This window comes from Nyctereutes procyonoides, unplaced genomic scaffold, assembly GCF_905146905.1.
Source record: "Nyctereutes procyonoides isolate TBG_1078 unplaced genomic scaffold, NYPRO_anot_genome, whole genome shotgun sequence".
Lineage (NCBI taxonomy): Eukaryota > Metazoa > Chordata > Mammalia > Carnivora > Canidae > Nyctereutes > Nyctereutes procyonoides.
The window spans coordinates 59,102,889-59,117,180 of record NW_026575043.1 but is presented as its reverse complement, the minus strand read 5'-3'; the positions used below and the strand labels follow the sequence as shown (position 1 = coordinate 59,117,180).

The 14,292-nt window shown below is 44.9% G+C and overlaps 1 non-coding gene across 1 annotated transcript; it reads right to left on the bottom strand.

The window, feature by feature from the left end:
* Positions 1-11,855: 11,855 nt before the first annotated feature.
* Positions 11,856-11,975, bottom strand: LOC129508463 (U6atac minor spliceosomal RNA). The gene has a single exon (XR_008664197.1). It is a non-coding gene; the product is annotated as a U6atac minor spliceosomal RNA (small nuclear RNA).
* Positions 11,976-14,292: the final 2,317 nt, after the last annotated feature.

The window sequence follows — 14,292 nt, the reverse complement described above, 5'->3', positions numbered from 1 at the left end:
AAAATATAAAATACATTTTATTTATAAAAATAAGTTCGCGGTTGCCGAGGAATTTGTAAAAATAATTCTTGGGTGCCCAAGAACCCACTTTTAATACACTAGGGCAGCCTGGGTGGCTCAGCGGTTTAGCACCGCCTTCAGCCCAGGGCGTGATCCTGGAGACCCAGGATCGAGTCCCACGTCAGGCTCCCTGCATGGAGCCTGCTTCTCCCTCTCTGTCTCTGCCTCTCTCTCTGTTTCTCATAAATGAATAAATAAAACTTTAAAAAAATACAGTAGTCTTTAAGTTCATATTGAGCTGCATAGAAAGTCGCTTTACCAGATATTTATTTAACCAGATAATTTAAAAAGAATGGTGAGTGGATCCCTGGGTGGCGCAGCGGTTTAGCGCCTGCCTTTGGCCCAGGGCGCGATCCTGGAGACCCGGGATCGAATCCCACGTCGGGCTCCCGGTGCATGGAGCCTGTTTCTCCCTCTGCCTGTGTCTCTGCCTCTCTCTCTCACTGTGTGCCTATCATAAATAAATAAAATTTAAAAAAAAAAATGGTGAGTAATTGTGTCTGGCATGCTCAAAAGTTTAGAATAATTAGTGGCTCTGTAGGTAATGAAACATTGAAATGGAGATTTTGAGATCAATTTTCTAGGACTATAGATAAAAGATTTGTATATAACCATTGTGAAAAAGGCAAACTGTCTTGGGAAAGTTTATACTATGGTAGCTTCTATCCATGAGATGTTGCTGGTGAGGAATTATCTTTGTCATAACTACAAGCAAAGGTGGAAGTCAAGGGGAGCTGCTTTATTTTTTATTTTTAAAGATTTTTATTTATTCATGAGGCAGAGACACAGGCAGAGGGAGAAGCAGGCTCCATGCTGGGAGCCCGATGTGGGACTCGATCCTAGATCCCAGGATCAGGCCCTGGGCTGAAGGCGGTGCTAAACCGCTGAGCCACCCGGGCTGCCCGGGGAGCTGGTTTAATGTAAGGAATTGGCACTGGGTGATAGGTGCCCCAGAAATCAATCATTAAGGGACTTCAGACGGAACTTTTCCCCCAAAGCACTGCGGCCTTCCACCTCCCTTGTGCAATCTCAGGTATACAGGAAGTTTTCGTGTTTACCAACAGTGTAAGTCTACATCTCTAGCCTTAGGGATCAGACTAGAAAATGCCGTTTTAGAGCTCTAAGTGCTAGGCAAATTGTTGCAGTTTTTCCCTTTGTTAATATAAGTGCACAAAGTGTGCAGTGCACTTCATTTTCATTGACTCACCCATGTAAGTTGACAAAGAGGTCGGGAAACAACCTCCAGGAACTCCAGTAGCACTTTGTCACCATGTTAGGAGTTTTTGTATAAGTTTGATACTCCACAAACTAGTTCTAGCATCCAGGAAAAGCATCAGTAGCATCTTGAAAATGATCCCTGCAGGACAGGCAGCAAATGGTTCCTAAATCAGTGATAAGGAGTGCTTTTTAGAAGTCTTCAGGGACAGCGGGCTAGCTCAGGCAGTGGAGTGTGTGACTCATGGTCTAAGGTTTGTGAGTTTGAACCCCATGGGTGTAGGAGAGCTCAAACTTTTCCAAGTACAGGAGGTTGAGTGGCTACTAATTCTTGGGTCTATGAGGCTAGGTCGTACTGTTAACAGCCAACTGTCCTTTAGGATGGAGATCCCAAGTACTTTGGACAGGGCGAGAGGGATCTTGGCATCAGTACAAGAGCATCAGTGCACCGGTCTAATAAAACTCAGCCTGGGTGGGGATGCTCATTTGGAAACTTACCAAGGAAGCTTCTTTGAAGTAAAGTGCTGCCTGTCAGGTTTAATGAAAGGAATTGCTAATAACAAATACTAGAAACTTTTTAAAGTATTTAGGAGAAAGAGAGCACATGTGCAGGAGGGAGTAGTAGAGGGGGAGAGAGGCAGGCTCCCTGCTGAGCAGGATCCTGGGATCATGACCTGAGCTGAAGGCAGAGGCTTAATGGATTGAGCCAGCCAGGTGCCCCAATACTAGAGAGGTTTGAAAAACCATTCTAAGCACATTAAAATCAGTGATGTAGAGTTCATGTAAGCTTACTCCCAGGAAGAAACGAGTTTGGAATACATTTGCTACTTATTTTAATTAAAACATACATATAAACTGTATGTGTATCAAAAAGTCGAAGAGTCCACCTAAGTCCTTAATTTCTGGATGTTTTACTCCACCACCACCCCAGGTGATAACTACTTTTAAGGTTTGTTAATTTTTTGGACTTTATATTATATAATACATTTATTTACATACATATGTATGTACACGTAACAGGACCATTCTCAATGTAGTGTTTCTCAGCTTTTTTTTTTTTAAAGCTGAGTAATTACATCTTTTCATGTCATTACATCTAGTGCTACTTCATTATTTATTTATTTATTATTTATTTTTTTTTAATTTTTATTTCTTTATGATAGTCACAGAGAGGGGATCCCTGGGTGGCGCAGCGGTTTGGCGCCTGCCTTTGGCCCAGGGTGCGATCCTGGAGACCCAGGATCGAATCCCACATCGGGCTCCCGGTGCATGGAGCCTGCTTCTCCCTCTGCCTATGTCTCTGTGCCTCTCTCTCTCTCTCTCTCTCTCTCTCTGTGGCTATCTTTTTTTTTTAATTTTTTTTAATTTATTTATGATAGTCACAGAGAGAGAGAGAGAGAGAGAGAGAGAGAGAGAGAGAGGGAGGCAGGCTCCATGCACCGGGAGCCCGACGTGGGATTCGATCCCGGGTCTCCAGGATCGCACCCTGGGCCAAAGGCAGGCGCCAAACCGCTGCGCCACCCAGGGATCCCCATTTTTTTTTTAAAGACTTATTTTTTTCATGAGATACAGAGAGTGAAATAGAGACCTAGAGGGAGAAGCAGGCTCATCGCGGGAAGCCTGATGTGGGACTCAATCTTGGGACTCTGAGACCACGCCCTGAGCTGAAGGCAGATGGCTCAACCACTGAGCCACCCAGGAGTCCCTACTTCATTCTTTTTAATAGTCTTGCTATTCCATTGTATGGATGCCCTGTGATTTAACCTGTGCACCAACATTTGTTTCCAGGTTTTGGTGTTACAGTGCTGTTGCAAAGTATATCCTTATACACCTCTCTTTTGTGTACTGGTTTTTTGAAAGTATGGCATAAATATGAGATGGTACGTAATAAGATTCTCAGATAATTGAAAATAGTCCACCTTATAATTTTTTTAAAAGACTTTTTTAAAAATTTTTATTTATTTTTTATTTTATGATAGTCACAGAGAGAGAGGCAGAGACATAGGCAGAGAGAGAAGCAGGCTCCATGCACTGGGAGCCCGACGTGGGACTTGATCTCAGGTCTCCAGGATCACACCCTGGGCCGAAGGCAGACGCTTAACCGCTGGGTCACCTGGGCGCCCCTCTGAGTCAGTTTAAAGAACAGATAATACATTTGTTCAGTTTCACGGAGTGACTGTTAACATCTTCAAGCAGTCCGAAGTTGGTTTTGCACATACGTTAATGCTGTGAGAGGATTCACTGACATAGATGAGTCTTTTTTTAAAAAAAATTTATTACTGAGAGACACAGGAGAGAGACAGGCAGAGGGAGAAGCAGGCTCCCTGCATGGAGCCTGATGTGGGACTCCATCCCGGGTCTCCAGGATCCCGCCCTGCACTGAAGGTAGACGCTCAACCGCTGAGCACCCAGGCGTCCCGACATACATGAGTCTTGGATAAACTAGAAAAATACGGAGTTTGCATTTATGTAAAACTGTTCTTTTTAATGTTGGTATGAGTTTGGCCAGTGCCTTTCAGAGCTTGGTAAGTGCTTTTTTGAGAATTAGCCATGTCAGTGCGTAGTGCCCATTTCTGCCGGAAGGGGGAGCCCCTAGGACGGGTTCCGATTTAGTCCTGAGCCCTCAGCGCCCCCAAGCGGTCGTGGTTGGCCAAGCAATTTATGCTTTTACCCTTCTCCCTGCAGAGGCTTTTTACCGTCCCTGTTTCTCTGGGCCCAGCGCCCTTTCCTTTCTCCTTTTCCTTCCATTCCTGGAGCCGCTTCCTGTTGGAATTACTCCCCAGCATCTAATAAAGCTATTATTCAACCCTCAATTGCTGTATCTTACCAGATCTGACCTCTTAAAACGCTGTCTTCCCTGCTTTTGTCTGCTTATCTCCATATGTTCCCTTCCATTTTCCACCTTCCTCCACGCGAGCTGCTCCCTCTTTCTGAAATGCCACCACCCCCACGGCCACAAGTCAAATCCACGCGACGTCAAGTCCTAATTCAAAGGTTGTACTAAAGCCTTCCTTGACTGTCCTGACTGGACATTATCTGAATTCGCGGAAATTTCCTAGCTCTTTCTAAATCTGTATTAAAATTCTTCATTCAGAGGCATCTGGGTAGCTCAGTGGTTGAGTGTCTGCCTCCGGCTCAGGTCATGATCTCAGGGTCCTGGGATCCAGTCCCATGTCCAGCTCCCTGCAGTGGGGAGCCTGCTTCTCCTTCTCTCTCTGCTGCTCCCCCTGTTTGTGCTGTCTGGCTCTCTATCTCTGTCAAATAAGTAAATAAATAAAATTTAAAAATTTTTTTCTTTATCCGAATGAGATCTATCTCTGTTCCTATATTTGATAATAACTGCATATAGCAGTAGAGATGATCAGATTGAATGGGAGAACTTTGGGAATCCTACTAATGATCAGGTGGTTAGGAGAGGCGTTCTGGGAAAGGACTCTTTCTTTTTTTTAAGATTTTATTTATTTATTAGAGAGGGAGAGCACAATTGGGGGTGACAGGCAGAAGGAGAGGAAGAAGCAACTGCCTGCTGAGTAGGGAACCTGATGTGGGGTTCCATCTCAGGACCCTGGGATCATGACCTGAGCAGAAGGCAGAGGCTTAACCAACTGAGCCACCCTGGGGACTCTTTTTTTTTTTTTTTAAGATTTTATTTATTTATTCATGAGACACACAGAGAGAGGCAGAGACACAGGCAGAAGGAGAAGCAGGCTCCCTGTGGGGAGCCCGATGCGGGACTCAATTCCAGACCCCGGGATCACTACCTGAGCCAAAGGCAGACACTCAACCACTGAGTCACTCAGGTGCCCCCCAAAGGTACTCTTTAAGTAGGACCTGAAGGGTGATTGGAGGCATCTTTGCAAAAGATGAGGCAGTGCAAAGTGCAGGAGCCCTGGCAGTGGCAGGGTTCCGTGTGTTTGAGGAACTGGAGATCAGTATGGCTGGAGTCCAATAAGCAAGTGAAGGGAAGGGGCTGGTCAGGGGATGGGTTTCAACAGATGGTAAATGCTTGGTCTTGGGTGGGGGGCAGGCATCAGTGTTTTAAAAAAAACTTCTAGTAGGGGCACCTGGGTGGCTCTGTAGTTAAGCGTCTGCTTAGAATTCAGTGATTGATCAGTTACATATAACACCCAATGTTCATCCCAATAAGTGTCCTCTTAATACCTACCATCCCCTATTTCAGCCCATCCCCCACCCACCTCCCTCCACCATTAAGTCTCTTATGGTTTGCCTCCCTCTCTTTTTTCCCTTCTCATATATTCATCTGTTTTGTTTCTTAATTTCCACATATGAATGAAATCATATGGCATTTGTCTTCCTCTGATTGACTTCTTTCTTTTTAAAAAAAAAATATTTTATTTATTTATTCATGAGAGACACACAGAGAGAGAGAGGCAGAGACACAGGCAGAGGGAGAAGCAGGCTCCATGCAGGGAGCCCGACGTGGGACTCGATTCTGGGTCTCCAGGATCACACCCTGGGCTGAAGGCGGCGTCAAACCGCTGAGCCACCTGGGCTGCCCTTTTTTTCTTTTTTAAGATTTTATTTATTGGAATGCCTCAGTGGCTCAGTCAGTTGAGCAACTATCTTCAGCTCAGGTCATGATCCTAGGATCCTGGGATAGAGTCCCGCATCAGGCTCCTGGATCAGCAGGTATCCTGTTTCTGCCCCTGTAGCTCTCTCTGCTTGTTCACTCATCGTCTCTCTCTGTCAAATAAATACAACCTTAAAAAAAAAAAAGGATTTTTTTTTTATTTATTTAAGAGAGAAAGAGCACGTAACCGAGGGAAGGAGCAGAGCAAGAAGGACAAGCAGACAGTGCAGAGCTCAATGTGGGGTTCTATCTCCCTGAAATCATGACCTGAGCTGAAACCAAAAGTCAGATGCTCAACTGACTGAGCCACCCAGGTGGCTCATCAGTCATGGGCATTTGGGCTCTTTCCACAGTTTAGCTATACGTTATCTTTATGACAAGACACTCAGAGCTAGGACTGTGGCCTGTTCTGTGTGGTCATCAGCAAGAGGGCTGAGCAGTTCCAGACATCACGTATACAGACCCAACAATGTTCGGAGGAAGAAAAATTGACACCTTGTTCCTGTGACTCTTGTTAGGAAGACAAAAAACATCTTTTCTGGAAGTCTCCTGCAGCAGACTTGCCTTCATTGGTTAGAATAGGGCTATGTGCTCATTCGTTTTATTATCGTTGTAACATCTGAATCTATTTATTAATTTTTAATTGTTCTTACTACTTTTCTTCCTCTTATGGGTAGAATATAGATTTTGATGGGGAACAATGATAGGACACATTTATCTCTCAGAGATGGTTATACTAAATAGGACATATTTACAAGCTGTCAAAAGAATCTTAAAAAGTTTTGGAAACCCAAGCTCTATGGATTGAAGGATGAAGCCCATCAGGATAGACTATGGTGGGGGAGTGACCAGTTCTAATGTGGGCAGGAGGGATCAGGGAGGTGGACCCCAGTGTCTCTGTGAGCCAGTGCGGAAGGGTCAGCGCTTCCTCCAGGTCCATATGAGACAATAGTCTGTACTGCCTCTAGGAAGCTCTTTACTAAGTTTCTTTTTTTTTTTTTTTAAGATTTTATTTATTTATTCATGAGAGACACACACACACACAGAGGGAGAAGCAGGCTCCATGCAGGGAGCCTGACATGGGACTTGATTCCAGGACTCCAGGATCATGCCCTGAGCTGAAGGCAGATGCTCAACCACTGAGCCACCCTGGTGCCCCCCTTCCCTAAGTTTCTAAGGGATGCTTACACTTTCCACAAGTCTGTGCTCATAGTCACCTGCCACACAGCCATCCTACTGCTCTGGGGCATTCTGCCCATGACTTCCTGCCATCTTCTATGTGGCTTCTCTGGGCTTTGATGACTTTCTCTGGCCTGCCTCAGGACCCAGCTGTTCTTTCTTTCCTTATTACAGCTCACTGGTGGTTGCTTCCCCCCACCCTCTTTCTTTTTTTAAGTCAGATGAAGAGGTAGTAAAAAGAAATCACAGAGTAGACAAGTCACAGTTGTATGCTGCAGATAATAATGCTCCCAGGTGATTTTCTTCCCCTGGGGCACTCTGAGAGGTCATCTCTCTCTTTGGTCCTGACCTGACATTCTTCTTTGGCCCTAGAGGGGTATTTTTGGTTGTCCTCCAAGTCTAGAGTCAAGCCTTATCTTCACTGGGGCCAGGGATAAGGAAAAAAGACTTACCTTGCACTCCAATGACACCATCTAACGTCCACCCACATTGAAGATGTAGATGCATCTACAAGGAAGACAAAGCCGACATTAATTCGCAGGAAATTGAGGTTCTTGATCTTCAAACTTCATTCTAGAATAGAAGTTTGGCTTTCCCTTTGGGTTGAAACACTCACAGAAGTGTTTTCTCAAAGCAAGAGTTTGCCCCAAATGAAGAATCACAAAAATATTGAAAGCTTTAAAATAACAGCATTCCTGTGTTTCCAGACATCAAGCAAATGCTTGTTCTTAAGCCATTTGATAGCACAGGGAATGGGGTGACCAATGAATGCCCAAGCCTCACTGGGACCTTCTCTGGGGTGAGATAACTATCCCTAAATCAAGTGGACATTGAGGTTCTGTAAGGAAGAAAGACAAGTTAGGACTGGCTGCTGGCAACCAGCCACACTGCTGACACTGATTAGTTGTACCTGATACACTAGTTATCTAATGCTGTGAAACAAATTACCCCTAAATGTAGCAGCTTAGTCATGCAGGATTCTGTGGGTCAGGAATTCAAGTGATATGTAGCTCTAGTAGTTCTTGTTTGGGTCTGTAATGATGTCTTACCTGAAGGCTTGCCTACGGCTGGAGGAGCTGCTGCTGAGATGGTGCACTCACGCGGCTGGTACGATGATGCTGACGTCGGTATCTTTCAATAAGGCTGCCTCAGTGACTTCCCAACACGGCAGCTGGCTTCTCCCAGAGTGAGTCATTTAAGCAAATACACAGTGGAAGATGCAGTGTCTTTCATGATCTAGCATTAGAAGTCACCTACTTACATTTCTACAGTATCCTGTTGGTTACAAAGGCCAGCCCTGCTCACTGTGGGAGGGGACGACACAGGGTGTGAATACCAGGGAGGCGGGACCACTGGAATCATCTTGGAGGCAGATACCATCCCTGCATTGAGTCCCTGATCAAGTGTTATTTGGCCTTGTTCAACATCAGTGCAATCAATTTCATATCGTCTTGGTCTTTAGCATTTTCTTTTTCTTCCTCTTCTTTTTTTAAAGATTTTATTTCTTTATTCGACAGAGAGAGAAAGAGAGAGAGGGAGAGCACAAGAAAGGGGAGTGGCAGGGGGAGAGGGACAAGCAGGTTCCCCGCTGAGCAGGGAGCCTGACATGGGGTTGGATCCCAGGACCCCAGGATCATGACCTGAGCCGAAGGCAGACTCTTAACCCTACTGAGCCACCCAGGTGCCCCTTTAGCATTTTCTTTTGCAGAGACATTACCAATTCCCAGCAGTCATTGCTTCTGTTTAAAAAAATATTGCTTGGGGGCACCTGGGTGGCTCAGTGGTTGAGTGTCTGCCTTTGGCTCAGGTTTTGATCCCAGGGTTGTGGGATCGAGTCCCTCATTGGGGTCCCCACAGAGAGTCTGCTTCTCCCTCTGCCTATGTCTCTGCCTTTCTCTCTGTGTCTCTCACGAATAAATAAATAAAATCTTTATTTAAAAATATATATAATTAAAAAAATCTTGTTTGATATCTAATGATTTTTACTTTCTGTATTTCACGTAGTATGTCATCAGATTTCATTTTTCTTTCTTTCCAGGGCCATATTGTCAATGAAAGTCTATAGGCCCAGTTGCTGGGGTTTTCCAAGGCCTACTAAAGTGAGAGACTTGGGCAGCCCTGGTGGTGCAGCGGTTTAGCGCCGCCTGCAGCCTAGGGCATGGTCCTGGAGACCCTGGATCGAGTCCCACATTGGGCTCTCTGCGTGGTGCCTGCTTTGCACCTCTGCCTCTCTCTGCCCCCCTCTCTCTCTCTCTGTGACTATCATAAATAAATAAAAATTAAAAAAATTAAAATTACAAGCTTGAATTTAAAAATATTAGTATTAAAAAATAAAAAAATAAAAATATTAGAATTTACACAATGTAGCATACAAAGTGACATCCATCTCGCTCTGAAGTAGGGAATTGTATCTGATGTGAGTATTTTTAATTTTTTTAAACTTTGTTTATTTTTTAAAAAGTTTTTGTGTTTAAGTAATCTGTAACACCCAACGTGGGGCTCAAACCTATAACCCAGAGATCAAGAGTCTCACACTCTATCAGCTGAATCAGCCAGGAACCCGAAATGTGGGTACCTTTTAATGTCAGATACAATATGCAATGCTTAATATTTGGTTGTGGCATCCAAAGTAAAAATGTCTAGGACCTACAAAGTTCTTAAGAGGCCCTGTTCTTTTTCTTTCATTAAAAAATATTTGAAAACAGTTTAGACTTTTTCCCTGCAAATATTTCCCTGCCATAAGAGAATCCTGAAAGTTTTGGAATAATTCTCTCTCAAATAAATAAATAAAATCTTAAAAAAAAAAAAAGAGAGAGAACCAGGGTCTTGTGTAAGGCACAGAACTAGCAGACAGAGCCAAATATTACTTTCTGCCTTGAGACAAAGCTGCATAGACCTGAACAATTAGTAAAGTGGTGGTGTTTTATGATTGAAGGTCATCAATGAGTAATAAAGGATGCTTTTAAGAAAACAAAATTAAAAAAAATTAAATTAAAATAATAATAAAAAAAGAATACAAAATAAATATAATACCTGACAGTAGTGAGTGACTAGTGTCCAGCCCCACCTCCAAGGCCAGGAGGAGTTGGTTTCTGTCTTTTTTTTTTTTTTAAGATTTTATTTATTTATGAGAGACACACAAACAGAGGCAGAGACACAGGCAGACGGAGAAGCAGGCTTCCTGTGGGGACCCCGATGTGGGACTCAATCCCAGACCCTGGGATCACACCCTGAGCCAAAGGTAGATGTGCAACCACTGAGTCACCAGGTGCTCATTTAAGATTTTATTTTTAAGCAATCTCTATACCCAACGTTGGGCTCAAACTCACCAGCCCGAGATTAAGAGTCACAGGCTCCACCGACTGAGCCAGCTAGGCGCCCCTTACCTCTTGCTTTTCAGTGGTGGCACCTCCAAAAAGCTTTTTCCTCATGGGGTGCTCTTGCAAGAACTGGGCCAAATCCTTTGCTCTGCAGGATTATCCAAGTCAATGCACCACAGCATGCATGGGAATCTCCTCTGGAAGCGCACTGTCGCCCAGCAGCTGGCAGCAAAGCAGAGGTGCCAAACACTTCATGAATCTGCACCTTAAAAATCCAGAGAAAAAGCTTTTTATACTTTGGGGTACATATCTCCCCAAACCTTTTATAAAAATTTTCAAACATACCAAAATGTTGAAAGAATAATACAATAAATAGTATAATGAATCCTCCCCCTGGATTCAGTAATTTACATTTTGCTGTAATTGCTTTATCTATCTAGCTCAATCATCTGACAGCAAATTGCAAACATCATCTTTTGAGCCCTAATGGGTGGTTCCTCATCTTGCCTTTCCTAAGAAGGGCGGTTTCTTATACAACCACAACGCTATTGTTATCCAAAAGAATGTTTGGAGTGTCTGAGATATTGATCCACTCTACACTCAGATTTTCCTAATCGTCCCAAGAATGTCTGTATACCAATTTATTTTTTGAACCAGGATCCAATAAAGATTTAAGCTTCAACTCTCCCTCATCCTTCTCTCCCTCCTCCATCCCTCCCTCCCCCTCTCTCCCTTTCCCTTCCTCCCTACTACTCCCTCTCTTTCTTTCTCTCTCTTGTCAAATGATCCTTTATTGAAACATTTTCCTTTCTAGTTTTTTTTTAAAGATTTATTTATTTATTTATTTGAGAGAGAGAGACTATAAGTGAGGGGAGGAGCAGAGGGAGAGAGTGTCAAGCAGACTCCCTGCTGAGCACAGAGCCTGATGCAGGGCTCAACCCCAGGACCCTGAAACCATAACCTGAGTCGAAACCAAGAGACAGATGCCCAACCGACTGAGCCACCCAGGCACCCCCTCCTTTCCAGTTCTTAAGTAGCTGGACATTCCACTGATATCATGACAGTAGTGGCCGTCAACATGGCAGTCCTCAGCCTAGGTGGTCCCTAGGATCTCTCAATGGTTCCAGAGAGTTCTGTGGTCTCAGATGGTACTAGCGCTACATCTTTCAGGTGATGTTGAATGTTGACAATCTCATCGAAAGTGATACTTCCACTGTACCTAATGTTTTTCTGCTTCTTTCTTTCTCTTGGAGGTCCCTGAAGATACTGATGACCTGGGTGGAGGCAGAAGGTACCACATCAGTGTGGACTTGTCTGGTTCTGGATGCTCAGTGACACCATCACCCTCAGACCCTTCCATCCACCGTCTGTTGTGTTGGTGATGTCATCACCAAGCCTGATTGGAGACAGACTCTGGGGGCCAGTCTTGGGGGCCAGGGCAGACATGACATTGATTTTCCCTACCAGTGTATCTCAGAGGTAGGACTTTGAAGAAACTATAGCTAGGTGGCCATGCCTTAAGCCACCTATGTATGTGTGTGGTCAGGCTGGAGGACCTCTTCCATTCTTATCAAGGGAAGTGCCAACCTTCTCTCCCTTTACTCAGACTCCTTCCTGTCTCAGGTTAGAACAGTGCTCTGACTTATTTTATCTCCTAAATATTGACATTTACTTTGGAGAAGCAGGCCAGCTGGATTCTGGATTCATCGGATTGTTTTGTCATGGATGTGCACCATTTTGAAAAACATAATACACAGTAGAACACATTTGTTGTCTGTGATTTGCACTCCTCTCTCCAGCTGCCCCTGCCTTAGTCTTTCTGGCCCAGTTAATATCTCTGCCGTGTCTTTGTGTTCAGGCTGAAGAGTTTATCTTCCTCTCCTTGTACCTCTAGAATTATCCATCAGCACATACCATCGCTCAGCCTCCAAAGCATAGCCAGACCCTAGCACCTCTGCCTGCATCCTGCTCCAAGCCACTCTCCTCCCAGCTGTGTGAGGTGCACAGATTTCTAGAAGGATGATGGCCTGAGCCCATGACCCTCATTCCTCATTTCCAACTCTCTCTTTGGGCAAATACAGCTACCAGAGGGGAAAGCCCATGGGGTGGGAAGGGCAGTAGGAAGGGGGTGAGTTCAGGGACCACTGGAAGGTGACCTGGCGCCAGCACTGTACCAGCCTCATGTCTGGGCTTTCCCGCGTGCTGGTTTGCCAGTTCCAGTTAGCTATTGAAAACCAGAAGCCCAGGATCCCTGGGTGGCACAGCGGTTTGCCTTTGGCCCAGGGCGCGATCCTGGAGACCCAGGATTGAATCCCATGTCAGGCTTCCGGTGCATGGAGCCTGCTTCTCCCTCTCCCTCTCCCTCTGCCTATGTCTCTGCCTCTCTCTCTCTCTCTCTCTCTCTCTCTCTCTCTCTCTCTCTGTGTGTGTGACTATCATAAATAAATAAAAATTAAAAAAAAAAACCAGAAGCCCTCCCCCACTTAAAACTATCCAAGGACCACACATCCCACTTAGAGCACCATCCAGGCCTTGGCCTTGGCTTGCCTCTGCAGTCTTTCTGACTTAGCTCACGGATTTCTTCTGCCACAGGCCCTTTGCAGCCTCCTCTGCCTGGAATGCCGCCTCTTACATTTCCCAGCAGGGCCCCTTCTGCTCTTTCAGGCCTCTGCACCAACCTCCCTTCCCTGACCAACCACTGGCGATCCACTTCTACATCCTCCCTAGCACATATCAGTATTAAGCATTTTCTGACTGGTTGTGTTGAGCGCATTGCTGGTCCCCTGCCCCCTGAACACAAATAACTGACACATACTCAGCACTTGCTTTAATTTGAAATTTCTTAACAACCCTGTGATTAAGGCACGATTATCTTTCAGATTTTACTGATGTGGAACCTGGGGGATGAAGAGGTGAGGGGAGGTCACCAGGGAGTCTGCTCCAGTGCAGTGCTCTTCACCACCAGGATCTCATATACCTCCCTGCACGGAAGCATCACGAACACGGGTTGAGGGTGTTTTTTTTTCTTTTTTTTCTTCTTTTTTTGAAGAAGAGTGGAGTTCAGTGATTCATCAGTTGCATATAATACCCAGTGCTCATGGGATCCCTGGGTGGCACAGCGGTTTGGCGCCTGCCTTTGGCTCAGGGCGTGATCTTGGAGACCCGGGATCGAATCCCATATCGGGCTCCCGGTGCATGGAGCCTGTGTCTCTGCCTCTCTCTCTCTCTCTCTCTCTCTCTCTCTCTCTCTCTATCATAAATAAATAAATTTAAAAAATCATATATGTTAAAAAGAAATACCCAGTGCTCATGACATCATGTGCCCTCTTTACTGCCCATCACCCAGTTACCCCATTCCCTCACATCCCTCCTCTCCAGTGACCCTCAGTTGGGGTCTCTCTTCTAAGAGCACTCATCCCCTCATGGAGGCAGCATCCTCCTGACCAATTACCTCCTGAAAGCCTCACCTCCTAATACCATCATGGTGGGGATTACGATTTCAACTTCTGAGTTTGGGAGAGGGGGACACAAATATTCAGACCTTATCAGTTCTCTTTTCTCATGGTTACCACTTTCCTGTGTATCCTTCTAAATGTCCTATGCATTTGGGAGACTATTGACATAATGAAGCATGCCTTATGTACTCTTTCCACATTGGTTTTTTGGTGCAAGAATATAGTTTGAGGGATGCCTGGGTGGCTCAGTGATTGAGCGACTGCCTTCGGCTCAGGGCATGATCCTGGGATCCTGGGATCCAGTCCCACATCAGGCTCCCTGCATGGAGCCTGCTTCTCCCTCTGCCTGTGTCTCTGCCTCTCCCTCTCTGTGTCTCTCATTAATAGGTAAATAAAATATTTAAAAAAATATATAGTTTGAAAATACTTATTTTAAAAGATCTTATTTTTTAAATAATCTCTACACCCAATG